At 33.1% G+C, this 16,164-nt stretch overlaps 3 long non-coding RNA genes across 9 annotated transcripts; all 3 read right to left on the bottom strand.

The window, feature by feature from the left end:
- Positions 1–2,678: 2,678 nt before the first annotated feature.
- On the bottom strand, positions 2,679–3,178 carry LOC145813361 (uncharacterized). The gene is made up of 2 exons (XR_014356363.1): positions 2,974–3,178; positions 2,679–2,874 (listed from the first exon to the last, which is right to left on the bottom strand). It is a non-coding gene; the product is annotated as an uncharacterized LOC145813361 (long non-coding RNA).
- A 970-nt stretch (positions 3,179–4,148) lies between these two features.
- On the bottom strand, positions 4,149–4,970 carry LOC145813362 (uncharacterized). Its single transcript, XR_014356364.1, has 2 exons — positions 4,647–4,970; positions 4,149–4,545 (listed from the first exon to the last, which is right to left on the bottom strand). It is a non-coding gene; the product is annotated as an uncharacterized LOC145813362 (long non-coding RNA).
- Positions 4,971–5,109: 139 nt separating this feature from the next.
- Positions 5,110–11,161, bottom strand: LOC145813360 (uncharacterized). Of its 7 annotated transcripts, XR_014356358.1 has the most exons (6): positions 11,054–11,133; positions 9,441–9,547; positions 7,968–8,021; positions 6,955–7,105; positions 5,257–5,280; positions 5,110–5,158 (listed from the first exon to the last, which is right to left on the bottom strand). It is a non-coding gene; the product is annotated as an uncharacterized LOC145813360 (long non-coding RNA). The 7 variants fall into 7 exon arrangements; XR_014356360.1 differs by lacking the exon at positions 9,441–9,547 and having other exon boundaries at positions 11,054–11,161; XR_014356361.1 differs by lacking the exon at positions 9,441–9,547 and having other exon boundaries at positions 7,915–8,021; positions 11,054–11,161.
- Positions 11,162–16,164: the final 5,003 nt, after the last annotated feature.

A 16,164-nucleotide genomic window follows, 5' to 3' on the forward strand; every position in this document is an offset into this window, starting at 1 on the left:
ATCATTCACAATTCACAAAGACAATACAACAAGATCTAGCAAAGCATAATACCTGAAAATGCCCGAGCCCTTATGCCCAGGTAAAGATTAGGTTTTGCTAAGGATTTGGTTTAAATCATGTTGACATGCCTTTTTTCTTTTTTTCTTTTTTTCCCTATAAAAATGTACTTATGAAGTTTAATTCTGTATATTGAGTTAATAATTCTTATTCTTTACCTATTAAAAGAAAACAAAAGATTAGTTGATATATTGTTATGCTGTGATAGATAATGATTAGGGTTGTAAATAAATACAGCCGTTTTATGAACATGCTTAAGCTCGGCTTAATAAGAGCTCATTTCACTACAAGAATTAACACTTTTAGCAACAAAAAAATTGGTCGCTAAAAGTCTATTTTTGGTCGGCAAAAGTTATCCGCGACCAAAATTTTTGGTCGCTAGTTTGGTCGCCAATTGAGGGTCGGCAAAAGTAATTCGCGACCAAAATTTTCGTTGGTTGGCAAAAGTTGGATTTGCCGACTAAATTTTTGGTCGCTAAATATTTAATTACCGGGACTAATTTATTTTGTCGCTAAAATACTTTGGTCGCGGAAAGTGATATTTTCCCGACCAAATTTCTTAGTCGCCAATTGTCACATTTCGCGACCAAAAAGTTTGGTCGCCAATTATCACATTTCGCGACCAAATTTTTTGGTCGCCAATTATCACATTTCGCGACCAAAAAATTTGGTCGCCATTTGTTACTTTTCGCGACCAAAACTTTTGGTCGGCAAAAGTGAGTTTCCACGACCAAGAGCTGTTTTGGTCGGCAATAGATGTATTTTTTGCGACCAAAACTCTTGGTCGGCAATTATCATTTTTTGTGAAAAAAATTTATTTTGGATGCCGCGACTAATAAATTGGTCGCCAAAGCAAGAAAATAATACACCTGTATATTTAGCGAATTCATAATCAAAACAGGACGAATTCATAATCAAAACAGGTTTTATTATAAAATTTTCTATATCCAAGTTTCAACACATAATTCAGTAGCAACAACATTGATTCCAAAAACAAGGAACGATTCACAAAACCCTATTCTAAACCCCAAAAACCAAAAAACAATTCATTCCAACAAAAATTTAACATAATCAGCATCAATTTTAAAAAAAAGAACATCTGGTGTTAACAAGGTTGAGTATTGTTGTTCTTTTTTATGTAGGGCATCCAACTCCTTTCTGGCCTCTGCAAATCTCTCTTTGTCGTACGCGTCAACAAGGTAAACTTCACCAGCATCTGCCCTATGGATGAGGCGGTATAGATTACCCCTGTTCCACAAAATCAGGATTTGTGCAAAGTTAGCCTTCCATTACTTGCTTTAGATGGAAGTAGTTCAAATAATAAAATAATTCAGGAAGCAAATTGCTAAATTCACAACAATTTTGACTGCGTCTAGCAACCAATCTCTCGTTGCAGTATCAACCCATGTAAGAAGGATGGCAGTGGCACAGCCATCAAGACTGCGGGACAATGCATTAGGAACTAAAAATGTCTTTACCTTCGTAGATATTCTGTCACAATTGACTAATGTGGCCGTTGTGTAACCGCACCAATGAAATCGTATGATTTACTTAATTTGAGATTCAACAACTCAAATCGGATTGTTTTGGATAAAACTCGTATCGAATTGTATAAATCGAATTGTGAATCGCAAGATTCTAACAACCATTGATTTTAGAGATAGGAGAGAGAGATGTAATGGGAAATCAAGATTTACCTGATAGATGGGTGCTCTCACTGAACCAGATGTTGCCAACAGTCTCTTCCCATTAGCATCTAAAGCCATTTCATGTCTATGTTCAGAGTTAGCATGATTACAAAACCTACATAATGGAATAGACTCAGGTTACCAAAGCTCCTTATTCATACTCATATATGTATTGAAAGAGTCACATGCAGCAAGATATAAGTGGCAGGGTTGTTTCTGTACTTTCACAATATGACTGTCCCAAAAAACAAAAGGTACAGATTTGACAATGGGCTTCACTTAAGAATTAAAACCACACCTTCCATCAATCTTGACTCTATTAAAATTTCAACTAATAGTAAGCCTAAATAAACGATAAGGTTACCATAACATTGAAGGGTTAAGCAATTCAAGTACCTGCTGCAATTTCTTGACCAAAGAATTTTACCTTGGTTTTGCAAGCTCCATTCAAATATCTGAAGTAGAAGCTAATTTGGTGAGATTACACATATATGGCTAAGCATAAGAATATAATCCAACAAGCTAGCTAAAACAAATAACAAAATTTAAAAGAATAAGGTAGAAAGTGCTTTTTATGCATGACCCTAACTCAAGCTAAAAATCAGAGGAAACAGAGGCACTTGCCTTTCCATCTATCCCCAAAGCTAAAAATACTTGTTTCATCAGGCCCAAAAAGAACAGAGCTAATAGCAGAATCATGAGTCGGCCACCCAGTAATTTGTAGTCCGGCAGACATATCTTTGCCAAATTAAGATGTATACATTTGTTGCGCATGTCTTGTGTGCAGCATGAGATTGGGGACAAGTTTCCTTTCAAAGTAGAAATGTTTAATCCCCCCTCCCTCCCCCCAGCTCTGAAGCCCCAAAAAGAAAGAAAATGATTCCTTTTTCATGTTTTTTTACTTGGTGTACCAAAGAAGTAAAAGCAACACGTTTGAGCCTCAAAAGCAAAATGTGTAACACTTAATTTTAGAAATATAATAACCATTCATACATAAACATAAAATACTATAAGGATACCGAACATATGAATCATTCCATCAGTTGCAGCAGCTGCTAAAATCTTCCCGTTATGGTTGAAGCATAAGGAAGTAATTGCCGGAGGATCTTCACCAAGGGGAAGGACTGTCTTCAATAAAGTTGAGAAATATTAAGACATAATAGCTGTCAGTCAGACAAATTGACTTCCTACAGTAATGTACAATTTGTGGGACAAACAAGGGCATACCATAGCCTTCCATGTTTTCATGTTCCAGACAGTTAAGCTTGCAAATCCCAATTTATCCATATAACTTGTGCCATGCCTATAAAGAAAACTAGGTCCTAAAAATGATTCATATTCCAAAAACATAAATAATAAACAAGTATGATGATAACATCTAAAAACATTGATTAAAAATGGGGATTGGTGAAGTTTTTTTTTTAATTTTTTATCACAAGTAGTCAAAATTTCTACTTTATCTGTACAAAATTTCTACTTTATCTGTACATACCAAAAAATGGGGATGATGGGGATGATGTTCTACTATGCTTTACCTGTACATATCAAAAAATGAATAGGAAAGATTACTGCAGGAATGAATAGATGGATGCACACATGCCCACACATGAGTCACCTTAGTTTCAGAAAATTTATAGATATTTATAAAAGAAAAATGCATACTGGTATTTGGAATCATCTCTGTAGCACCCCACCACTTTATTGAAATAGAAAACTAAGATAAAGCATGATAGATCATAGAAAAAACCCATAGATGGTTCTTCACTGCGTGGGCTTTGAGATTAGCATTCTTATTCTTTTTATTAACAATACTCATTACATAGTTTGTAATCTGGTTGGTAACATAATCAACATGAGTCCCACCCTTAATTATCTTTCTGCTTATGACCAAATCAACATTTCTGCTTATGACCATAGGAAATATTTTGTATAACCGGACAATCCATCATACATGTTACCACTGCATCACTCTGCAGAATGCAGAATGCATGAAAGAGTTTTTCTGCTTATTACCGCTCCATTCAAATATCAATTCAATATGAAAACTAGTTTTTCATGAAAGGTTGACAATATGCAGACTAATTCATGTGAAAGGTTGACAATATTTCATGAAAGGTTGACAATATGAATTGATCCATAGTCTTCAATTGATCCATAGTTTTCTTTCAGACATCCAGTCTTCAACATTGAATTAGTCTTCAATTTTTTTTTTCCCTTTTTTTAAGACACAGAGATATTGAAAACAGAAGAAGAAAGCATCTCTGATCTAACGTTTCCTCTCGAATTATAGTAATGGTTTAAAAATTAACAAGAAATACTAACCAACCAGCCCTCTTGGAGTGCCAGCTGCTTTGCAGTTTCTAAATATGTGAAACCAAACAGAGTGCAACTTCTACCTACAGTTTATGAGACTAAAATGAAAGATATTCATATGATCTAATAGATTTGTTTGAGACCGAAATCAGACAAATGATCATCACACCTCACAAGTTCTACTTCTATAATTCTTAGAAATTAGGCACCAAAAGATACCTCAGTTACAGACCTCAACAATATTCATATGATCTCAAAGTAGAACAATGGTTTTCAGTTCAAATACTTCAAAAGTCACGAGCAAACGAATTTTCCAGGACAAACATACCTAGTGAATCCAACACAGCATGCTGTGAAAAATCTTATGCCGAATCAGCTGCCTTGGGGTCTTCTTTTGGCTTCAGAGAAGTGGAAGGAGAAGGAGTCCGCTCTTGCCCCATCTCGGCCCTCAAATCATTGATGCTCTGCTCCAACTCATCTATCCGACTGCCCATCTCATCAAGTGCATCGTAGTTAAAGAAACAATAACTTTATTAATCTCAAAATTCAGTACCACATAAATAGTTTAACACCTCATAGAGAGATACCTGTTACGAGTTTGTTTTCTATTGCATTTGGCAACATAAATCTGTTGTTCAGAAAGGAAATTGCAAAACAAAGATGCTCCCCTCTACCCTCATCCCGAGAGAGAGAGAGAAAAATGTGAGAAGGAAAATAATTTACTATCTTATCATGGAAAAGAAATTGCAATTCCTTTTATGACAAACAACCCAAGCCTCCAGTCATTGCAAGAAAACTAGTCCTCCATTTGTCATAGTAAAAACATGAAGTGATGTCTTTTATATCTTTCTGTTTTTTAACAAGAACCTCAATACAGAATGGGCTAATCTTATCAAAATCTTGGAAAGCAATTCAATTGAAATGCTATAAAAAGTATAACCAATATTAAATGCACAGAAATACCAAAACACCAAAGGAATGGTTTTACTTCCTTGAAACATAGGTATACCATTCACCTGTAAAATGCAATTAATGTGGAGAAAATGAAAAGGATATTCTTTGAAATGATGGAGTCAGACATCGTCTGAAACCTAGATTGCTGCAAAATTCAAGAGTAAAAGCAAAGAAATTAAATTATTTGAACAGTGGTGTTGTATTTATATAAAACCCTATAAAATTGAGAAGTAAAAGACTCACCATTTGCTGCAGAAGATTTTGCACCTGAAAAACAAATACGAAAATTTCAGTAAATACGGTGGCTTATTCACTTAAATCAAAGGGCATACAATTTCAAAGGAAGAAGATACGATCCATGCTTATTGTAAAATAAAGGAAGAGAATGTGGTTTTATAACTTTCTTCCCTTGTTTATATGAGTCTCAAAATATTATCAAGCCTGGTCATGAGTGAACCTCTGGCTGATCTGAAATGAGCTCAATTAATATTGGTTCCTCTAGAGGCCCATAACTACTAGAACAGGGGATCTTTGAACTCCTAACCTACCAAGAATGCAGGCCTTCATTACCGCCATTTATAGACATATGGAGCTATCTCAGATTCTCAATAACTCTTTCATTAATTCCAAGAAAAAATTGACAAGAAACATGTACTTATGCATTTTGTTATGGTTACGGAACTCACAAATACTGTCATATCACCCCGGTGTTCAAATACAGTCACCTCTGTTCTTGCAAATAAATAAAATTTCAAGACACGACAGTTTCATCAGAGTCAATAACACCATTATATGGGCAACTTTGACATGGGGATGCAAACACAATCTACAGGAATCAGTCACAGATGAACTTTAATTCTATAGATCAGAAAGGCTGCATAATTGTTGCTTAGAATGCTCTCCCTATTGATTAATGCTCAACCAAAGAATCTTCTTTAAGGTGGGTAATATGAGAAGAGTGAGGTTTTGACTTGAACCATGGTGTGGTCATTCATCTCTTACGGAGATTTTCCCATTTTTTTTGCTGTTAGCAATCGACACCAATGCATCTATAGAGAATTATTTAGATGTGTCTGAGAGTTGTACGGTATGAAATCCCCGGTTTCAGAGAGCTTTGGAGGATTGGGCAGTCCAATCGATGGAAGCATTCTTTGGTCTGCATTAGGATTTTGAAATCAATCAAGGTGATCAGGATGCTTTGGCTTGGTCTAAAACCACCTTCTTTTTTTCCACAAAGTTGTATGGCCATGGCTTCCAAACCATGGTTGGGTTTTTTACAACCCATTCAAGAAATTCCAAAACTCCATTTTGATTAATAAAATGATGCTATAACAATGATCATTATGTTTTCAATTAATCACAAACAATGGTTCTGATATCACAGAAAGGAATCATTTGTTGCACTATTTCTACAGCTTCGTCACTGGATATCTGAAAGAATTAGCATACCACGATAAATAACACACGGTAAACAGAAAAACATGGCAACCTAGTACAAGTATGACAAATATAGAAAAGAATTTGAACAAGATTGTGGGATATTCATACATAGACAAGCAAATTCATACTCCCGAAAAAACTAGTTCAATATCAATTCGTTAAAAACTCGTTCAATATTAGCTCTTCATATAAACAAGTCAAGCTAAGTTTAAACAAATTATTAATCGCCTCAATAAACTTATACCATAGTGTTAAATTGCTAGGTGTAGACGCTTCATATTCAAATGGTAACCATAGTGTTAAATTGATGCCAATTTGGCATGCTATAGCTTCATTGGACAAATCATGATTATATTAACATGAAAAGTCATGTCGTAACCTTTAAAAAAAGTGGTGGCCAAGGCATCGTAATGATCAACTACTTGGCCACCAAGTTACGCTATGTAGACAACACCACCAAAAAAACACCTTCAAATTATAGTAAACATTGGCATCATGTACCTAAAAATAGTCTTCTTGGCCTTTTCAAATAACAGTCTTCTAGCAGGAACTCTTATTTGCTGCATGACCTCTGTGTCACTCCTTAAATCAATCTCACACTACTTTTAATTCTCCCAAAACCTTTGAGTTGATAGGAAACCTCTCTAAGAACCTGGGAAAAACAAAGTATGCTAAATATAATAGAAGGTTGGGATTAAACCAAGTTATAGAGGGATACACATTCAAAACAGTAATCATTATATTTTTGTGACACATTCTATATTTTAATTCGATAATTGAATGAGTGAAGAAATAATAGACACAGCCACAGGTTGGGCTACCCACCATCTCAATATAATCATTGACCCAACTATGGATCAAAAGATAAAAAATTACTTTCTGTTATTTCAATGTTTCCCTCTTCAATTAGGTGTTTGTCAATCCATTGATATATATCCCTCCTATGGTTTTGGCAACCTGTTGGCCTATAAAATAACAGAAGTCACACATTGTATTACACTGTTTAGTAGGTAATTATCCAGAATCAGATAAAAGATATAATCTAACTGCACTCACTCAAAAAAAAGTGTTCTTATCCCAACAGATTAATTTTGTTTGGTTTGTTTTTCTTGTTTTCAGAATAAAATAATAATAAAAAGTTTGAAAACATCCATCGTTTCCTTCATTTGTGCAAAAACAGCTTTCGAAAATTTAAAAACTATTTTTTAGTGTTTCTTTAATAAAAAAAAGTTTTCCATATTTTTCAAAATATGAAAACAGAAAAATGAAAATGATACCAAACAGATTTAAAGTTTATTCCATAGAAAATGTACTAGTTGAATTGCAATATTTTCTCTCATGTATACAACAAATTTCCAAAGTACCACCAAGAATACATAAACTGGTACATCCCACTAATATTGCAAATGCACGAGTGTCTCTACTTGCAAAAAATAAATGAAAGGCAGCATGGAAAAATACCCAATGACGAACTTTATAATGAAGATGTTGAGAATACTAGTCAGGGTGCTAACCGATCAATTTTCCATACTCTTTTTCCGTCAATCATTTCAGGGGAATATCATATCCTGTCAAAGGAATGAAATTCTATATTACCAGTGGTATTCACCATCATGTACAGAAACAATAGTTACCTGAATCAAATAAAAAACTTACAAAGAAATGGTTGATTATGCAACATGTGCTTATATATTTTGTTTCTAACATCTTTCCAACACCAAACATCATTTGCAATTAACACGCATTAAAATATGATCTGAAAATGAATGGAAAGAAAAACTTAAATAATGGGGCAGAATAAGGAACTTTTCAAGCTAGATTCCAAAATGCTAAAATTCATCAAAAAGTGTGTGAAAATCAAATATGAAAAATGTAGATAGATCAGTCACAACTTAACAAAATGTAGGAAAATCTTGCTTACACAAAATTCAGATTTATATAACATCGAAACAATAAGATCTACCACACAATACAATTTTCTTCGCTTTTTCCTTAAAGGTCATAGAATCCTCCAAATGTCCCATTTTATTTTTCTAATAATAATGATAAAGTGTCCCATATTGCTCTCCCTTTTGTCGCCCACACAAACTTCTAAAACTACTCATGAAACTATGGGAGAGAGTAGTTGAACAGAGATTAGGATATGGAGCAATAGTTTTAAATGAGTAATATGGCTTGATGCTGCAAAGATCCACTATGGAAGCTATTTTTCTACTTAATCGACTAATGAAAAAATATAGGGAAAAGAACAAATATTTCCATATAGTGTTTATTCACTTACGAAAAGCATATAGGGTTATTATGACGAAATCTGTTTTGAGTCTTTGAGATGGTATGGAAATGTGAAACATAAATAGTTAATGCATCTATAAGAAGGAGTGATTTAATCCACATTGATGTTGCTAAAAAAAATATATAGGCAGTGAGGTTATGAGATGAAGACATGATTAATCTAAACTTAACTGAGATGACTGACTTCAAACAGATGCAAGTTAATTAATTATATGTACCGTATCAAGCCATTTTTTAAACCATTCTATAGCTGAATTCTGAAGACGTTAGATGTTCAAATCCTGATCTTTAATTAATTTTTTTGCCCTTGTGTGGAACAAGAAAACTTCCCAAGCAAAACCATTTGAAGTTTAGAGTTGTCTTTTGTGTTAGGCAAGATTGATGTTAGTTTCTCTAGTTTTTTTTTTAAACCTCATTGGCATGGGCCATCATAACGACAGCAAATTCAGTGATCAAATCAGAGGCCCACACTAGGCTTAAGGTCAGTCCTAATTGAGAGCCATTGATTGGTAGATTACATGCTCATGCAGATAAACAGGGTAACATGCATTAAAATCATGTACTTACTAATACCCCGAGGAGCAAATATTTTAAATGACGCCTCAACCGCTTCTTTGCCATTGATTGGCTGATTACATGCTCATGCAGATTTTTAATGGGTTTTTTTTAATCAGAACTCCAAAGAAATAACTTACTTGGCAATATTTATGTGATCCATCTCTGTCAGCATAAAGATTTCCAGGATTGTTGCATATGGGACACCATTTTTGCAGTCAAAAAAAAGTATGCAGTCTCTTTATTGCTACAATTTGATTAGTCTCAAGATTAAGACCTTTTTGAACAATACCGTAGGCGCTGAGTCCAATAACCTTACCCAGCTTATACTGCCAATTCAGCAGCTTTAGTTTATTGACAACACACAACATATATAAATTGATTAATGATGATTATGATATTGAACTACACAAGCACAACACATATCCTTAATAAATTCAATTATGCCAACCGGTAGAGATATGTGATGTCGTACAAGTATAGCTAGAGAAAGAAGCAGCAGAGAAAAGGAAGACAATTTTAGATATGAATGTTCACAATATATTGGTTCACAATATATTGGTTTCACAATATTATAATATTATCATTTCAAAATTATAAAATTGTATCACATCATCTATTTGTATACTAATTAATTTTCCAAGTCTGTTTAAAGTGATGGCTATGTTTGATTGTTAAAAATAACATATGAGACTAAGAGTTATAAATCTCTCCCATGGTGCAATTAGCATTTCTGTAGGGTAGGATCGCTAACTCGAGTTCAACTTACATTAAATCGTTAAAAATTCGTTTAAGCTTATCATATAATTAAGTCAAATTTGAACATATTTTAAAACTCATGAATTTTTTAAGCTTAACTTTCACCATAAAACTGTATATATATATTTAAAAAAATAAAAAATGAAAACCTATATATATTTTAAAAAATATAAATAAAAAACCCAAATAACTCAAACTCAACTTCATTTAAACAACTCAAAACTCAACTCATTTACAACTGAGCCACATTAGACAAAACTTTTCGTGAAAACATGGCTTTACTCAATCCTAGGTGTAGATCCCCATATCCTTCTGTACCAAGTAAATGGCTTCCACACTAGTCCAATTTTCTCTTTTTAGCACCTGGGACATTGCATAAACTAATGGCTAAAGCAACCTCTCTCAAATTTGTAAAACAAATTAAAAGCACTAATCAACAATGTCAAAAGGGAATGCTCACTGTGCACCGTCCTAAAAGCATATCTCTGCCAACATTTAGTGTTAATCTTATCCATTAACACTAACCCAAATAGTCAGTTACCAACAAATCACGTGTATCATTAAGTTCAAGCACAATACCAAGAGTCTAATCCAGGACATCCAAATTAATAGTCCGTCCAAAATTCCAGGCAGTTTAATTAATAATTATTGCCAATGACTCCATACAATAGAAACCAGCAAGCCCACCTAGATTTCAATTACATAATCATACATTTTATGTCAAAAAACCAAAATCAATGTATCCCAAACAAATATTCTTTCCAAAGGTTAGTTGAGGATATTTGGAACCCTAATGTCATTTTGCTTTGTAGATAGATTGCAAGTCATAGATTCCTCACATCTTTCACCACCTACTGATGTGATACCAAAATCGATCATGAATTTCCTTCACAAGTATGTTCAAATTTGAGTTTTAACAAACGAGTTACCTTAATGAATCATCCATAAAGTGCATCAATATGAATTTCCTTAACGAGTTACCTTAATGAGTTACCTTAACAAACGAATTTCCTTCACAAGTATTTTTCCCATCGACATCCCCATGGTGGAGTCTTCTCGTGAAAGCTCGTGATGTCATGAGTTAAGATTGTTATATAAGCCTGTTTAATTAATGAATCATCCATAAAGTGCATCAATATGAGGAGCCAACAACACTGTTAACTACACTAAAGAACAAGGTAAAAAAATTCATCTCTATGCACCTACACAACATATAAAAAGAAATCGCAGTTGGCTAATGACTGAATTGTGAGCACTAAGCACCTTCCCACTAATTCTACTTTCTAGATGTATAATCTGCCAAGGCTAGGCTCTATCATGAATTTGTCCATTAAATACAAAAACAACATCTACCTGCTATTTCTAAACAATTTACCAAGTGAAAGAAGTTGTTCACCAGCAACAATAATAAAATAAAACAACATAAACAATTGATAAATCAAGAATTTCCCAAGAACCTTAAGACAATATAACCCTCTGTTTGATTGCTGAGGAAAAACAAAAAAACAAAATGAAAATTTGAGGAAAAACAAAACAAAATGAAAATAAGTCATGTCGTAACCTTAGCCTCGTACAGCAGCAATTGGGCGGTGGTCAGCCTCCCGGAACAGTCGCCGCCCCCGCTGATGGGGTTTTGGGTGTTTTGAAGAACAATAACCCCAACAAGAGGGAGGAGATTGAGAAATTGTTGAACCCTATGTCGAATCATGATTTCGATCAGATGGTTTCCTTTGGGAACCTAATCACTGATTTCCAAGAAGAAGAAGACAATGTTATGATTGATGATAATGTGGGTTTTACTGTTGTGTTTGACGAGGAAGAAGAACAGGAGGAAAAGAATGGGTTTTACTGTTGTGTTTGGCGAGGAAGAAGAACAGAATGGTTTTGATGATGATGATCTTAAAGTTGAGACCAAGCTTTTGGGTCATCTCCAATTCGATAATTTCAGCCTTGTTAAGTGTTTGTTGCAGAACCGATTGAAGATTGTGTGGTGTACTCATCTAGCCAGGGCCGAGGATCAGGAGACGAGAGAGAAGATTGAGGAAGAAATGTTGGAATCTGGACTGGAATAGGCTGCAATTCTTGAGCAGTTGCAAGCCGATTGAGAGAGAGAACACAGAGAGAGGGAGAGTAGGAGATAGAGGAGATCAGGGCCTTCTTTTAATTTTTTTTTTCCAGGTACAAAACGACGTCGTTTTTACTTTGGCGACCAAATTTTTTTTGTCGCCAAAAAATTTCATTTCCCCCCTCCCTGTTTGAAATTTCCCTCCCAAACACTTTTGGCGACCAAAACACCATATTTGTCGCAAAAAAGCTACCTTCGGCAACAAATTTTTTTAGTCACTAAATCTCAATCAATTGCGACTAAAATATTAGTCGCTAAAAGTACAAATTTGGCGACTAAATTTTTTTGGTCGCCAAAATGTAACCTTCCGCGACCAAATTTGAAGTTGGTCGCCAAAAGCATACCAATTTCTGCGACTAACTCATTTTTGGTCGCCAAAATGTGACCTTCTGCGACTAACTCATTTTGGTCGCCAAAAATATTGATCATTCGCGACTAATTAATATTTTGGTCGGCAAATGTCATTTTTTTGCGACCAAAAAATTTTTGGTCGGCAAAAGTGGTCGCCAAATGTGTAAATTCTTGTAGTGTTTGAACTTGGTTTGTTAATTTTTTTTTTTTTTTTTTTTTTTTTTTTTTTTTTTTTTTTGCGTTCGAGCTTGAACTCGTTAAATTTTTAATAAAGTAGCTCAAACATTCTGAAACTCGGCTCGTTAACTCACTGGTTTAATATTTATTATTTACATATAAAGTAATACAAAAATATGTATAAAAATAAGATAAATATGTTATTTATGTACTTAAAAAATATAAATGTATAGATAGTACATTTATATAATAGTGGTAGTAGATATTATTATTTTGGTAAAATATTGACTTTTTTTTTTTTTAGAATGTTTATATATATTGTATATATAATTGTATAATCAAAGTTTTAATTGTAAATTTGATCTCATACGCAAGTATAAATTTATAAATTTTTTGGTTCGTGAACAGGCTCGAGATTGAGTCAAGCTTAAGCTAACTCCGTTCGAGCTCGGTTTATTAAATTTTTATTGAACTTGAACTCGAATTCGGATTTATCAAAATCTTAATAAACAATTCCAAACATACTAAAGTTTGGCTCAACTCGGCTCCTTTGCTGCCATAATAATGATACGTTTCCGATAAATTATTTTAAACTATGTGTAGAAGGCAAATACAAGTTGTTATATTTATGCAGGTAAGGCTGCATGGCCTGAGCTCCTTGGGGCAGAGGGAAAAATAGCAGCAGCGACAATCGAGAGGGAGAAGAATTATCTGGTTAAAGCCGTGATTGTGCTGATAGGAACTATTGTTATCGAAGATTTTGTCTGCACTAGGGTTCGCGTTTGGGTTGATAAGACTGGAATTGTTGTTAAGGTTCCTGTAGCTGGTTAGAGTACTTTGAAGTGATTCATTGTTGATTTGTTGGCTGATTATGATTTATCAAGCTATCTTATCTCAAAGGAAGCCCCAAGAAAATAAAGATTAATGGAATTTGTATTCTCCATTTGTTAATAAGTGTGGCTATGATGTGTCTAAAATTTGAGAGGAAAATGGCTAACTGCACTGGTGAATTTTATTTTTATGTTTTATTTATATCGGTAAACCATGGCAGTTTTAATGGTAAATTCAGTTTTGATGCTCGATTATGATTATCACTCCATTCGTTCTAAAATATTAGTCTTATATTTTATTTTTTATTGTCTCAAAATAGTAGTCCCTTTTCAAAAATCAAGGAATAAAATAATATGAATTTACTATTTTACCCTTATTTCAAATTCATTAATAACACAAAAAATACAATTATGATAACTAAATATTTCTAAAAAAATGTAATATCAAAGGGAAATTTTGAAACATTAATATTTTTAAAATGTAATAATTGTACTATAAAAAAAAATTAAATTTTCTAAAGGGACTATTATTTTGGGACGGAGGGAGTATTATTATTTTGACTTGGGTTTGGTTTCCCTCCAGTCCCTTATCGATAGTTGCGTAATCAAATCAGTTTTGTATAAAAAAAAAAATAGATGGTGAAAAAATAAAAGGTGACAGAAATATGATCTAATGAAATAACTATCGATATCCGATCAACATGATTTTTTATAAGCATATAGTACTCGACGAGTTTTACTTATTATACAGTTCAAATTATCGAAACAAGGCTCTTGCTAACTCTCTACGGGCTTTACAATATTTTCTAATCTAATATGAAATTAGAGGGAAGCCAATCGCTCTGACTTTGTGTTTGTAAATCTACCATTCTTCTCAAATAGGTTAGTGCAAGTAGAAATGACTAGTGTTTAAGAATAAAGACAAACCTTTAAACACTAACTGACATGAGATGTGGTAGTGCAGAAAATATATGAATTTATTGAGGTTATGTTTGGATCATTGAAATGGTTGAAGATTTCAAAAAGAAAAAGGAAAAAATAGCTTTATTTTATTTAAATGATCTAAGCACAAAGTTAATTTAATTTGGAGGATTAATGTATAGGTCTTAATAGACGGATTTATTATCTAGTAGGTATTATGATAATTAATGGTGTTTTTTTTATCAAACATTATTAAAAAAAAGTCATTAATTATTAATTTTCAGTGATAGTTTGAAATTTTTGTCACAAAAAATGTCATTGATTATAGCTATAATTTAAAAAAATCGTCACTAATTTTCAACTTTCGATGACAATTTTGAAAAATTTATCATAGAAAAAAGTCACTAATTGTAAGTTTTTGCGACAATTTATAAAAATCATAACAAAAACAGTCAATAATTGTCAATTTTTAGCGACATATGCAATAAGACTTATTTTCAATGGTTCTTGATGAGAATTAAATCAAAATATTAGGACCTACTATTGGTAGTTTACCCGTTTAACTAAGCATATGTATAGCTTCTTCTTCTTCTTCTTTTTAATTATCAGCCAAAAAAAAAAAAAAAAAAAACCTTTATTGAAATTGTGTACAAAGTCATTTATAGAGTAATGCCACTCCTTGGATGAGGATTTTAGCCAAGCTGCTACTCTGATTTTTGTAAGTTCAGAAAGTTCCCAGATATCCAGTTTAGCATCATTGAACACGCATTCGTTCCTAAGCTTCCAAATGGATCGCAGAGTTGCTAGAGGGATAGCTCTGTAGATTATCGTCTATTGTTTCTTGAAATTACCTACTTCCCACCATATCAGCAATCTCCCAATGGGAATTGTTGAGATTCCTATAGCTGCAGAGGGACAGTTAAGGTTCCTGTAGCTGCAGATTATTGTACCTAAGCTGCTGAGGGGAATTGTTGTTAAGGTTCTTATACCTGGTTAGAGTACTTTGAAGTGATTCATTGTTGCTTTGCTTGTTGATTATGATTTATTAGCTATTTTATCTCAAAGGAAGCCCCAAGAAAATAAAGATTAATGGAATTTGTATTCTCCATGTGTTAATAAGAGTGTGGCTATGATGTGCCTAGTTCTTGAATCTATTTTATTTTTAATTAATTCCAGAAAATTTGAGAGGAAAATGGCTAATTGCATTGCTGAATTTTATTTTTATGTTTTATTCATGTCGGTAAACGGTGGCAGTTTTAATGGCAAATTCAGTTTTGATGCTTGATTATTATTATTATTCTATCCGTCTCAAAATATTACTTCCTTATTTCATTTTTTATTATGCCAAAATATTAGTTCTTTTTCAAAAATCAATGAATAAAATAATATGAATTTCATAGTTTACCCTTCTTTCAAATTCATTAATAACACAAAAAATACAATTATGACAATTAATATTCTAAAAAAAAATGTACTATCAAAGGATAATTTTTAAAAATTAATCACTATGTTTGGTTCCATTGTTTTGATTTTTTTTTTCTTTTCAAAAAGTGATTTGAAAACTCTATTTTAAAAAAGAATCTTTGTTTGGTTTTCAAAAAAAATGCATCAGTGTAATTTCAAGTTTCCCTCCAATTTAAAGGGAGAGACAATTGAAAAAAAATAAAATTTGTCACATCAAAAATACCTCCATCTTAGTTT

The sequence above is a fragment of the Camellia sinensis genome, chromosome 15 (genome assembly GCF_055761805.1).
Source record: "Camellia sinensis isolate YWXY chromosome 15, ASM5576180v1, whole genome shotgun sequence".
NCBI lineage: Eukaryota > Viridiplantae > Streptophyta > Magnoliopsida > Ericales > Theaceae > Camellia > Camellia sinensis.